At 47.6% G+C, this 14,224-nt stretch overlaps 1 protein-coding gene across 3 annotated transcripts in view; it reads right to left on the bottom strand.

Annotated features, from left to right (window-relative positions):
* Positions 1 to 14,224, bottom strand: part of EVL (Enah/Vasp-like) — a 151,131-nt gene that overhangs the window by 120,135 nt on the left and 16,772 nt on the right. The window lies entirely within an intron of this gene.

Genomic DNA, 14,224 nt, shown 5'->3' with positions numbered 1-14,224 from the left:
GGAAGGGGCCAGGGAGCTCGGCCAGGTCTCTGTCAAAAGGGCGCTAACCCATTCGTGAAGGCCCGGGCCCAGTCACCTCCCAAAGGCCCCACCTCCTCACGCCATCACACTGGGGGTTAGAATCCCCACATGTGAATTTTGGAGGGACACAGACATTCAGACCGCAGTAGAGACCCAGTGAATGAACAATGTGGGAATTTCTAGCACCTGCTGGCAAGGCAGGGATGACGATATTTTATTTTGAAGGTAGAAAGTAAAGCAGGGGTCTAAATCCTTACATCTAAAACCAGACCACAGGGGTGAGGTCTACGCCGCAGTCAGAGGAGCTGTCCCTGTGTTTTGAGCACCTAAGGTCTACAGTCTAGACACCAATCCTGACCATGCAACCCCTTCCCAATATACAAGCCCTAAAAAGGAGAACCTTAATTTAACACATGTTCTGTCTCGAGAAGGACTCTTAGGGAAGACATAATGGTAGAGAAATCACATGAATATATGTCTAAGGGAGCTTTAATTTGGGAAGTCCTGCTTTAGATAAACACATTTTATTCCCTCAAAAAGCTAGTTTTTCTTTCTCACATTTTCTTTCCGATAATCGGGCTTTCTCTATTTCTGATTCCCTACTAACATGTACAAGGTGGTGTTTTTCCTCCTCCAAAATAGCACTGCTTCTTAGTTTCCAAAAAAGTTCCATTTGCATAAGCCTCGCAGTGGTGTTTATATTCCTTCTTACAGAAAGCTCCGACACCCAGCCTATAACCCTGGTGTTTAAATTAATAGGTATCAGGACGAACTGATAAAGACCTCCACATGGATTCCCAATGCTGGGCAGGATTTATTAGGTAGCTGACTAAGTTTGGAACCGCAGTGTTTTTGTAAAAACGTATTCTCACTAACATGAAAAAATATGAGCCCTTGATTATTTTCCATGCCTCATTCTCAAACCATTCACTCTCCCACGACACTACGTTCCTTGGACCCCACAGCACATACTGAAAAAAAGGAAAAGGAGGGCAAAAGGGTCGTAGGCGCTGGATGAACCGAGCTTTGCGAACCACTGTATTCCACCGAAAGAACATGGAATTTGAAGGGCTTCACAGATTTCATCAAGTGGTAAGTGACTCTAAGAAAAATGTCAGTCCGATCTCCTTTCGACCACAGAAAGAGAAAAACACAGTACCCTGCCTACTGTCAGAGATGGAATCAGAAGTGAAGTCTCCTGGTTTCTAATTTAGGTGCCTTATCCTATAAGCCAGTGGCCCTCAAGAGCGGGGACCTCCAGCAGCAGTAACGGCATCATCTGCCAGCTCGTCAGAGATGAAAATTCTCGGCCCCTCCCCAGACTAACCGAACCAGAGACTTTGGGAGGATGCCACCCGGCAATCTGTGTCTGGCCAAGCTCTCCAGGGGACTCGGGTGCACGTGAAAGTCGGAAACCCACAGACGGCTCTACCACCAGATTCTCAGGCGGGGGAGTCTCGGTGCCCCAGGGGCCACCGGGCACTGTGTGGAGACACTGTCCGCGGTCACAGCTGGGGATGATGGGGGAGTGCTCCCGACACCTGGGGGGTGGGGGGCAGGGACGCTGCTGCGCATCCTACTATGTGCAGGACAGCCGTCCACAGCACACAATTCTCTGGCCCGAAGTATCTATCGGTGGTGCAGGGGTGGAGAGACACCGCTCTCTTCCTCCCACGGGGAGGGCGGGAAAGAGAAGTCGTTCATGCTGCACACGCTCTCTCCACAAAGTGTCCGCCGCCCGCAGGCAGAGGCTTGCTTCTCTTTCATAAACGTGTCCCCTCAAGCTGTACTTCCCAAGCTGGTGTGCCTCCACCAGGTATGCGGCTCTGGCATCTGGACCCCTCGGCTGTCTGGGAGGCCGGCGCCCAGCCCCCAAAGCCAGTCCCTCCCACGGCAAGCAGCTACATCCCGCTCCAGGTGTGCCACAAAGTACTGTCATTTTCCAGGAGAACCATGATGTGATGAGAGATTAGAGATCAGCACTAATCTTTTTAAAAAAGCCACAACCACCTCCCATTTCCAGTAATGGTGAGAGAGGTTGTTTAGGTCAACCCTCCGAGTGAAAAGAACCAAAAAAAGCCAGATCAAACTGCTAAAAGAACCAGACATTTCTAAAGTTTATTTGAGAGAGAGAGAGAGAGAGAGAGAGAGAGAGACAGACAGACACAGAGCATGAGCAGGGGAGGAACAAAGAGAGAGGGAGATACAGAATCGGAAGCAGGCTCCAGGCTCTGAGCTGTCAACACAGAGCCCAATGTGGGGCTCGAACTCATGAACTGTGAGATCATGATCTGAGCCAAATCAACCAATTGAGCCACCCAGTCGCCCCCAAACCAACATTTTTTTTTTACTTCATTTTTTTTAGTGTTTGTTTATTTTTGACACAGAGACAGAGCATGAGCAGGGGAGGGGCAGAGAGAGAGACACACACACACAGAATCCGCAGCAGGCTCCAGGCTCGAGCTGTCAGCACAGGGCCTGATGTGGGGCTGAAACTCACGAACTGCGAGATCATGACCCCAGCAAAGTCAGACGCCCAACCGATGGAGCCATCCGGGCGCCCCCTCACCCCTTTACTTAAATTTTCTTTTTCCCAAACCGACATTTCTAAAGGCATCAAATTACTGTCAAAGATGGTAAGGAATTTCTAGGCTAAAACAGAGGAGAAAAGAGAGGGTCTGAAAAGGCCAACGGGCACAGAAGCCCCTTTTTTGCCCTGATGGCAATGTTTTCATCCCGGAAAATACAAACTTTGATGCTGGCCCCACAGGGCAGGCCAGTCACCCCCTCAGGGTGCGCCCTCTTCCTTGGAAGGGATCCTCAGACATCCCCTCAGAAGCAATCCGCGGCACCTCAGCTGAAAATCTCCTGGCACCTCCACCAACCAGCGTCCCATGGATGGATACGGGCTAACACTGAGCAGTTGTGTCCCCTGTACTGCTCTGCCTACTTCTATCAATTAGCTTAATCCTGGGGAGCCGCCTTGAGTCACGTTATTTTTCCCATTTTACGGCTGGGCAGACTGAGGAACAGAAAGGTGAAATAATGTGCCCAAGTTCAAAAGCGGCAGAGCCGATCGTACCCAAACAAAGGCCGCCTGACTTTTGACCAGCCCAGAACAACAAAAGGGCACAAAGATGTTGATTTTTGTAGGACTGAAGACAGCAATAAACTGAATATCCATCGACAGGGGTCGGTCAAATGAAGTACAGCATATACAAAGAGTCCCTGTAAACACAGACGGCTAATGCCACGGACTTAGGGATACTGTGGTGTAAGAAACACCTCCACGAATCAAACAAGGAAGCGAGTTCCAGAAAAGAACGTGCAGGGCGGCGTATGTTCACGGACGCGTTACCGCACACACCACGCGGCCCGGTGGCCGCAAGCTCAGCCTTTCGGTCCAGAGAGCTTGCCGCTGCTTGGCCTTGGGCTTGGGCAAATTAAATGACTTCACTGTTCTAAAACACCAGTTTCCTTCCGCCTAAAACGGGGTGACATCGTGATCTCCAAGGCTCTGGTGAGAAGCAAGGGATGCACCGCACGTGGAACCGCTCGGGCCGGAGCCAGGAGCGACAGCTCGGTACGCACAGCTGCTCGTTACTTGTGATGCTGCTACGTGTGTGTGCACGCGCATACAGAGACGGCTGGAGGCATGCCGGCCAAAACGCTCACAACTGCTTATCTCCAGGGGCCTGGTGTCCCTGGTCATGTGTGCTTTATTTACGTACTTTTTTTTTGTATTCTTCTGTATTGTCTGATTTTTACAGCAAACAGGTATGAATTTTAGAAAAACAGTAACGCTATTTTCTTTCTTTTTTTTTTTTAATGTTTTATTTATATTTGAGACAGAGACAGAGCGCGAGCGGGGCAGGGGCAGAGAGAGGGAGACACAGACTCCGAAGCAGGGTCCAGGCTCCGAGCCATCAACACAGAGCCCGACGTGGGGCTCAGACTCACGAGCCGCGAGATCGTGACCCGAGCCGAAGTCGGACGGCCAACCGACTGACCCACTCAGGCACCCCAACGCTATTTTCTATGTACCCTCCCAGCACACACACAAGTGTACAACCTGAACAAACTATTCCGGTAGCACTAATGTGACAGGCGATATCTCAAAGTAGAGATCCGTGGGAAACCAGAAGAGCAAGCTGGGGAAAGTGAAACTCTAGGCCCGGGACATCACGAATATTCGCAGAATGAAGGAAGGAAGCCACGAACGGGGAGGCCACGGCGTGCAGCGGCACTGAGCTCCGGAGCCACACGCAGCCGGAGTTTAACACCAGCTCTGCCGCTCCTAGCTATTACCCTCGAACGACTTATTTTCAGTTGCCTCACCTCTACGACAGGACTGTACCAATGCACAGGGCTATCACACGGTTCAAGGAGACCGTGAATGCAAAAGCAGGTTTGCATTTCATAAAAGTTCAACGGGAGCTAGTTCTCCCCGCCCTGCCCCCTTCCTTGGTCCCAGGAATGCCAACAACAAACTGTGTGACCCTGGATAGGCTGTTCCACTGAGCCTCAGTTTTCTCACCTACAGAGTGAGAATAGCATTTACCTACTTCTTGGGACGCGGTGGTAATTAGGTAAGCGATTTTTGTATAGTTTACGTGGGAAGACTTACCCTAAGTATTAAGGGAGTTTTTTTGGCCGGTTTCTTTTCTAGCCTCTTGGCTCCAATATACTGATTTTGGGAAGCTTTTACAACCTAACCCACACGCAGATCTTATTAACTGGCAATAATTTACTGGCCATCGAGAGCTTTCCCAGAACAGCCTACTCCCAGTCTACCTGAAAATAAAGTCTGCCTGGATGTGACTGGAATCGGTGCCCCCCAGGAAGCCCCGGTCTAGCCTGGCACCACTCTGGCTGCGCAGCACAGAACGGGGCAAGCAGACACGATCGCTGGGACCCGCTGGATTTCAGCTTCATTCTCCCGGTGATGAAGACGGGAACTCTGGCTTCTTCCCACTGTTTAGGGGGAAGTGCCAGCTTCTAGGAGGGGCCACCAGCTGAAGCCCTTACACAACCAGCACGTCCGCACGCTCACCGTGCAGTACCTTCATGATACCTGACACTCACGGAATCCTCTGGAAGCACTTCTCAGACAGTCTTGTACGGCTGAGGACCCGTCCAGCTTGGTGGGCAAGACAGGGATCCCTACCCCTACTTTGTTTACAGAGAGGAGGCCACGGAGCCAGGCGGTGAGGTGAACCTCAACAGAGGCAAGCTACGCTCCACCCATGCTGGAGTCTCCAGCGTGTCCCTCTGGGAAAGCGCAGGGGGAGGACAACCACCCGTGCCTCGGTCCTACTTAAGCAACAGCAGGGCTGGAGGCTGACACCAGGGAGCGGAGCAGAGTTTGGGGTTTGCGTACATCAGAATCGCCTCTCCCTAATGAGAACAACCAAGAAAAGGAGGTATTTATGTTTACAGCTCGCATGACTGAGTTCTGCCCTAACTTGGGATGTCCAGCACCCTGCCTGGGTCTGTCCTCCGGAGTCAGAAAGATCCCAGGAGCACAGGCTGTGGAAGCGGAAGGGCCTGGAGACATCACGCGGTTTGATCCCCTCCCTTCATAAACAGATGCGTGGTAGCAAGCTCAGGCGGGGCCAGGCCTGGCCCCTAGCTCCCCTGAAACCAAGCTTGGTTCCCTTCCCCCTAGCCCCCGCCCCCCTCCCCCCGGCTGACAACCACTCTACCGCCATCCCACTCCCAAGAACCGCCTCTCTAACCCTTTCCTCTCCCAGAAACGGACACTGAACAGATACCATACGCCCAACTGTGGCAGTAAAACCCCTTCTCCTGACCTTTACTACGTGAAGGACGGGCCTGTTTGCCAATGAACAGGTGCAGGACACCGCCTGCTTTTTAGGCAAGAGAACAGCTGACAGAAGAAACTACATGGTGAGTCTAAACATCTAACATTTCCCTTTCCTTCCGGCTTCTTAACTCACTCAAAGCTTGAAATTCTCAATGAGAAGCCAGATACCCACGTCAGCCTTACCAGAAATGCCAAGGGAGTTACACCGAGGCAAACAGTTACGTTTACACGTGATTAAAAACACCACCGCAGTAACAAAGATGGGAAATACCCAGTACAAACTGAAGGCTGGGACCGTAGATTAAGCCCAGTCTCCGGAACTACACTGCCGTGAGTTTTCGAGCAGCGTGGCGCCGTGATTCCCAGGCTCAGGACCTGCTGGGGCCCAGACTTTCCAGCCAAACGCACAAGTCACTTGTCTTTCTGTGCGGCAGGCTCCCCACCCATAAAAAGAGAGAAATAGCAGTACCTACCTTCTGGGGTTATTGCAAAGATTAAATGAGACCATGCACTTGACATGATGAGAAAAGTGCCGGCACGTGAAAAATACTCATTAACACCAGCCATTGTTGCCATCGTCATGACCCAGTACGTTAATCAGGAAACGGAGTTCAGATCTTGCCGAGGTACACTTTTTAACGCAAAGTTCACACTCTGTCACATCTTCACAAACTGTAAAAAGGGATTAAAGTATTCCCCAGAGAAAGCGGACTTCAAAAGAGACAGCACTGGAAAAAACTAACTTTTAGTCTTAAGGAAGTTTTCTGAGCTTTGCTGGTATCCTGGTACCTGCCAGACATGTTTCTTTCCTGAAGGATTTACTCGATCACCGTTCTTGTGAGAGCTTCACCAAGTATATAGTTATCACTCACGTTCCCGGGCAAATACCCAACCTCAGGGACAGGGAGAAGGAGCAAAAACGGCGTGCCCTCGACCGTATTTTCCCAGTTCTTTACAGCTCCCATGCCTCTGTCATCCATCAACACAATCGAGATGAGATCCACCACAGAAAGGACATGGTTTCCCAAATGTTTGGTGTGAGTGAAGCCATCAGGAACGGAAGCAAAACAGAGTAAAACAGAAATGAGATTTTTTTCTATTCTGTATCACGTTAAAAATGAATGAGAGCAGGGTCAAATGATTTATTTTCAGTACAGGTGCTAAGACAACTCATGGGGAGAAGCCTGGGTTTTTCAACATATGGCACTGAAATAATTGGAAATCCATATGCAAAAAAGTGAACTTAGGCCCTTATCTCACACCATGCACAAGAATGAACTTAAAACGGATCATAGGCTAAATGTGAGAATTAAAACTATAAGCCTTCTAGAAGGAAACGTAGGAAAAAATCTCCCTGATTTTGGGGTAGGCAGAGAATGATCCGTAAAAGAAAATATTGGTAAACTGGACTTCATCAAAACTAAGAATGTATGTATTTTAAGACACCACTAAGAAAATGAAAGGGTAAAAGCTACAGACTGGGAGGAAACACTGCAGGCCATATATCTCATAAATGACTTATACTCAGAATATAAAACAAAATCTCAAAATTCAACAATGAGAAAACCACCACAATATAAATGGAAAGCAACCTAAATACCCAACAACGGGTTGACTATGTAGTTAAATAATCTAGATGCCCCCAGTCAATGAAGTACTATAGAGTCGTTAAAAAGTTAAACTTTTATCAAAAAAAAAAGATGATTGATGGAAAGAGAAGGGTAAGTACATGGATAGAATAGTGACAAAGCAAATAAAGTGAAATGGTGGTGGGTATACAGATGTTTATTAGATAATTCAATTTTTCCGAGTCTGAAAATTTTCATAATAAAGTGTTGAAACAAAGCTCTAAACAAATGACACAAATACGCCGTTAAACACGGTATATTGGTAAATAAAGCTTACAAAGCTATACGTATGCCACAAATCTGCAATATATACATTTTTTTAAAAACTGTGTGGCTTTATGGGGCACCTGGGTGGCTCAGTCAGTTAAGCCTCCAACTCTTGACTTTGGCTCAGTGTGTGGGTTTGAGCCCCGCATCAGGCTCTGTGCTATTTGAGAAAGGACACACAGCAGAAAGTTAACACTATCTCTGGATGATGTGATAATGAGTACTTGTCCTTTTTTTTTTTTTTTTAAGATTTTTATTTTTAAGTAATCTCTACACCCAACATGGTGCCTGAACTCACAAACTTGAGATCAAGAGTCGCACACTCTACCAACTGAGCCAGCCAGATGACCCTTGTCCTCTCATTCTCGCTTACCAAAATATTTACATTTTTCACAAGGATCAAATATTTTTATGATTCAAAAAAAGAGGTACCTTTATGGCAGTTAAGAAGCAATTTCAGATAGGAATGATTAAAATTTATTTGATTATACACTGACAGAAAACACTGCCCTCCAAAAAAGCTTAAGAAGTCTTACCTCGACCTACATTAACTGATGGTTTAATTTTTTCAGCCAGCTACTGTGCTAACTGCTGAACTTTGTGGCAGATGCGGCAACATAACAATTAGGGCTGCGCAAGTTGAAATGTACGTATCAGAAAGAGAGCTGACAGCCCTCAATTCTGCACCGGTCACACCATATTTGGAGCCCACAGTTTGTAAGAAGCACCCACACACTGCAGACCACTGACTATGTTACACAAGGCTTAAGTGGGCAAACTGTTTACTCAGGGCAGAACACACTTTGAGGAAACGACTGCCATGGTCTAATAATGTGGATGCCGTTTTGGATGATACGAAACTTGAACCAATCAGTAGAAACTTTAGAGAAGCAAATACCAGCCAAGTATAACAAGGAGGAGGATGAAATACCTAGGGATGATTCAGGAATCCAATGTGCTGCCTCATGACCCAGGGAGCACTTTACCACTGAAAGTATGAAGGCACAAGTCAGGTGAATGCCTGTTGTAGATATAACAGCTATGATACATTCATTCCTTCGGAAAATATTCACTAAGGGCTTACGATACAACGTGGAAGTTCTACACTCTGTGCTGTCCAACATGGCAGCCACCAGCCACACGTGGCTACTGATCGCTTGTAACATGGCGTTACCATCAAGAGGGTTATCGTTACGATCGAGAGGGTTACCCTAAGCAAAGAACATGTGAGGGCAGATTCCTTATAAGGAGAACGGAGGAAATTAACCTGAAGAGGCAGAGAGAGTCCAGTTCACACGAGACTACATACTCTGCTAAGGAGTCATGACTTCATCCAGAAAGACATCACAATGAGCTAATGAAACTTGGGAAGAGAATATTAACTCAGATTTAGTTATTATCAATTTAACCAAGTCCAGAGAGACTTTTTCAGAGGTGAAGAACAAACGTGGAATGTAATTATACAGCATTTGAACAGGATGAAGATCTGACTTGATTCAGTATCACGGCTCTGGAGAAGGGGACAGACAAGAGAGATTTTCCTTAGCAGGAAAAAATGATGACATGGCCGCCCGGATGCAGCGGGAGGGAAGTGAATGACTCCATCGAGCCACCAGGTTTCTACCATGGGTCACCAGTGTGTATCTCATGGAGAATGGGAAGGAAAGCAGTGAGTTCAGTTTAAAAAAACAGATTTACTGATGGGAATGCAAGCTGGTGCAGCCACTCTGGAAAACAGTATGGAGGTTCCTCAAAAAACTAAAAATAGAACTACCCTACCACCCAGCAATTGCACTCCTAGGCATTTATCCAAGGGATACGGGTGTGCTGTTTCGAGGGACACACACACCCCCATGTTAATAGCAGCCCTATCAACAATAGCCAAAGTATGGAAAGAGCCCAAATGTCCATCAATGGATGAATGGATAAAGAAGATGTGGTATATATATACAACGGAGTATTACTCAGCAATCAAAAAGAATGAAATCTTGCCATTTGCAACTACATGGATGGAACTGGAGGGTATTATGCTATGTGAAATTAGTCAGAGAAAGACAAAAATCATATGACTTCACTCATATGAGGATTTTTTTTTTAATTTTCTTTTTTCAACGTTTTTTATTTATTTTTGGGACAGAGAGAGACAGAGCATGAATGGGGGAGGGGCAGAGAGAGAGGGAGACACAGAATCGGAAACAGGCTCCAGGCTCTGAGCCATCAGCCCAGAGCCTGACGCGGGGCTCGAACTCACGGACCGCGAGATCGTGACCTGGCTGAAGTCGGACGCTTAACCGGCTGCGCCACCCAGGCGCCCCACTCATATGAGGACTTTAAGAGACAAAACAGATGAACATAAGGGAAGGGAAATAAAAATAATATAAAAACAGGGAAGGGGACAAAACAGAAGAGACTCAAATATGGAGAACAAACTGAGGGTTACTGGAGGGGTTGTGGGAGGGGGGACGGGCTAAATGGGTAAGGGGCACTAAGGAATCTACTCCTGAAATCCTTGTTGTACTATATGCTAGCTAATTTGGATGTAAATTTAAAAAAATAAAAAATAAAACAAGTTAAAAAAAAAAAAAACAGATTTACTGAGAATCAGATTTTTATTCCATGACATTAACCCACTTAAAGATACAATTCAATGATTTTTTTTTAGTTATTTACAAAGTGGTGTGACCATCACTGCAATCAAAATTTGGGATGTACTGGGGCCGCTGGCTGGCTCAGTCAGTAGAGTGTGCGACTCTTAATCTTGGGGGTGTGAGTTCAAGCCCAAGATTAAGGGTACAGAGATTACTTAAAAATAAAAAAAAATGGGGGTGCCTGTGTGGCCCGTTTGGCCAAGTGACTGGCTTACTGACTGGTTTCATTTACTCGGCATCGTGTTTTCAAGGTTCACCCATGTTATGTCTGTATCAGTACCTCGCTCCTTCTTGCTGCCGAGTAATATTCCAGCACGTGGCTACACCGCGTCTTGTCTGCGCGGTCACAGCACACAGACAGCCGGGCTGGAGCCGCTGTTGTGAAGAGTACTGTGATGAACATTCACGTAGAAGTTTTGAGTAAACCTAGATTTTATTTTCTCTTGGGTATATGCCTAGGAGTGGAAATGCTGAGGCATATGGTAACTCAGGGGTTTAATATTTGAGGACCCGTCAGACGGTTTCCCAAAGCTGCTGCACCCTTTTATGTTGTCCCCAGCAATGGACAAGGGATCCTGCAGATGCATCCACGTAGCCTCTCACTCCGTGCGCGCGGTCATGTGCGTCCTCACCAACCTTTGTTCCCATGCTTTTATGCTAGCCCACCCAGTGGTGGTGAAGTGATGTCTCACTGGGGCTCTCTGCTCTGCATTTCCTCACGTCTAAGGATGCTGAACACCTTTTCAAGTGCCTATTGGCCATTTGTGTATCTTCCTTGGAGAAGCATCCTTTTAAATCTCCTGCCCATTTTTAAAAAAAATTTTTTTTTAACGTTGGTTTATTTTTGAGACAGAGAGAGACAGAGCATGAACAGGGGAGGATCAGAGAGAGAGGGAGACACAGAATCTGAAACAGGCTCCAGGCTCTGAGCAGTCAGCACAGAGCCCGACGCGGGGCTCGAACTCACGGACCGCGAGATCGTGACCTGAGCCGAAGTCGGACACTTAACCCACTGAGCCACCCAGGCGCCCCACTCCTGCCCATTTTTAAATTGGGTTGTTTGTGGGGCGTCTAGGTGGCTCAGTCGGTCAAGTGTCCGACTCTCGATCTCAGCTCAGGTCATGATCTCGCTGTTCGCAAGTTTGAGCCCCACATCAGGCTCCGCACGGACGGTGTGGAGCCTGCTTGGGATTCTCTCTCCCCCCTCTCTCTCTCTCTGGCCCTCGCCTGCTTCTACTCTCTCTCAAAATAAATAAGCATAAATAAATTATAAATAAATAAATTAGGTTGTCTTTTTTATTATTAAGTCATAAGAGTTATTTATATATTTTAGATAGAAGTCCCTTATCAGATACAGGATCTGCAAATATTCCCTCCCTTGCTGGGAACAGTTCTGTCACTTTCTTGTAGTGTAGTCTGCACGCAGCACACAAGCTTTTAATTTTGATGAAATGTGATTTGTCATTTGTGTTTTGGTGTCATTTCTTTTTTTCTTTCATGGTGGGTGTTCTGGTGTCATGTCTGAGAAACCACTGCCTAGGGGCGCCTGGGTGGCTCAGTCAGTTAAAGGTCTGACTTGGGCTCGGGTCATGATCTCACGGTTCGTGGGTTCAAGCCCCGTGTCAGGCTCTGTGCTGATGGCTCAGAGCCTGGAACCTGCTTGGGATTCTGTGTCTCCCTCTCTCTCTGCCCCTCCTCCACTCATGCTGTTTCTGTCTCTCTCTCTCAAAAATAAACATTAAAAAAAATTTTTTTTAATTTTAAAAAAAGAAAGAAACCCCTCCTAACCCCAAGCCATGAAGATTCACTCCCATTTTCTCCTGTAAGAGTTTTAAAGTTTTAGTTCTTGTCCTGAAGTTCATAATCTGAGTTAACTTTGTGCATGGAGTGCGGTGCAGGCTCAACTTCATTCTGCTGTTTGTGGAGGTTCGTTTGTCCCCCCATTTGTTGAAAAGGCTACTTCCCCCCCATTGGATTTTGCCATTTTTTCCCAAAACCCAACTGCTCATAAATTTAGCGACAGCGAGTCCAGTTTTAGACGAGCCGAACCCGAGGGACCTGTGCTCCGTGTCCTTGGGACCGAGCCGCACGTGCAGAAAGCCAGGTGTTCCACCCCCAGCCCAGGGCTGAGCACAGTCCGCTCCAGGAATCCGTGCCGCACCGCCTTGCGTCTCAGCACCGCGGCCTCGGACGCTCTGAGGCACGTGGCTCTTTGCTCCTGCGAGGGACCGGCCGGTTCGTCTTTCCAGTGCTGCCCGTCTATCTGGGACTCTGTCTCTGATTCAGCACGTCGCTTACGGTTCTATTTCGTGTAGTGACACATACTGAGGCAAGCGTTCTCCTCCTTCCCGGCAAAGAAGTGTTTATCAACGGTACCTTAACGCTGCTCAGAAATCTCAGCTGGCACAAGCGGGTGGTGCCAGCGGCACGTCTGATCTGTCTACGGGCACGCAGTCTCCAAGGTGCGCTGCGCTCCCATTCTGTGTAAAGGGCTTCGTCTGTGCGCCAGGGCCTGTGATCACACCAGCGAGAGGATTTACATGTTTACATTGCTAAGAGGGATCCAGCGCGTCAGGGCTCAGTGGAAGGAAGCACCTCAAAAGGATACTGCTAGTTAGAGACACATCATGAAAAACTGGAAGAACGGAGGACATTTAATTGAGATAAGACAAGACCTGGGGCGCCTGGGTGGCCCAGTCGGTTGAGCGTCCGACTTCAGCTCAGGTGGTGATCTCGCGGTTCGTGAGCTTGAGCCCCGAGTCGGGCTCTGTGCTGTCAGCGCGGAGACCACGTAGGATCCTCTGTGTCCCCTCTCTCTGCCCTTCCCCTGTGCACTCTCTCGCTCTCAAAAATAAACAAACATCTAAAAAAAGGCAGGACTTTCTGAAGACCACGGTCTTCAAGCAACTGAAGAGCTAACGGGAAGAAAATGAACCCATTCAGAGAGGTGCAAGAGGGAAGAACCAGAACGGAACACCCCCTCGACTAGCCCACTGCAAATGCAAAACAAAAATAAATAAAAATAAGAACTCACACGTCTTCTCTGGCACTTCCATCTCAGGCGCAACCCCCCTTCTTGGCTACATCCCTCTAAGGGTCAGCTCTTGCTGATGTCTGTAGTCTTGGCCCTGGCCCACTGCCTTGCATGTGGTAGGTACTCAATATATATCTTTCAAGTAAAAATTTAAGCAGATGTGATACATGAAAACAGATAAATAAGGAGTAGTCATGTAGTTATACTACAAAGAAGTCCACAGTTTAAAAAAATTCATATTTACGGGATGCCTGGGTGACTGAGTCAGTTAAGTGTCCAACTCTTGATTTTGGCTCAGGTCGTGACCTCACGGTTCTGAGATCGAGCCCTGTGTCGGGCTCTGTGCTGACAGTGCAGAGCCTGCTTGGGATTCTCTCTCTCCTCCTCTCTCTGCCCCTCGTCTGGGTGTGCGTGCTCTCCCTCCCTCTCCCCCCCCCTCAATAAATAAATAAGTAAATAAATAAGTAAATAAATAAAGATTCACATTAACTAGAGTAAATTTAAAGTTTAAAAGTATTTTTTGGGGCGCCTGGGTGGCTCAGTCAGTTAAGCATCTGACTTCAGCTCAGGTCATGATCTCATGGTTCATGGGTTTGAGCCCCGTGTTGGGCTCTGTGCTGACAGCTCGGAGCCTGGAGCCTGCTTCAGGATTCTCTGTCTCCCTCTCTCTCTGCCCCTACCCTGTTTGTGTGTGTGTGCTCTCTCTCTTTCTCCCCCTCTCAAAAAAAATAAACAAATAAACATCTTTTAAAAAATATTTTTTGGGGTATCTGAGTGACTCAGTCAGTTAAGCATCCGA

Source organism: Panthera pardus, unplaced genomic scaffold (assembly GCF_024362965.1).
Source record: "Panthera pardus isolate Hobbes unplaced genomic scaffold, ASM2436296v1 HiC_scaffold_24, whole genome shotgun sequence".
Classification (NCBI taxonomy): domain Eukaryota; kingdom Metazoa; phylum Chordata; class Mammalia; order Carnivora; family Felidae; genus Panthera; species Panthera pardus.
The sequence above is the reverse complement of the archived record's forward strand: the minus strand, read 5'-3'. Positions and strand labels throughout refer to the sequence as shown.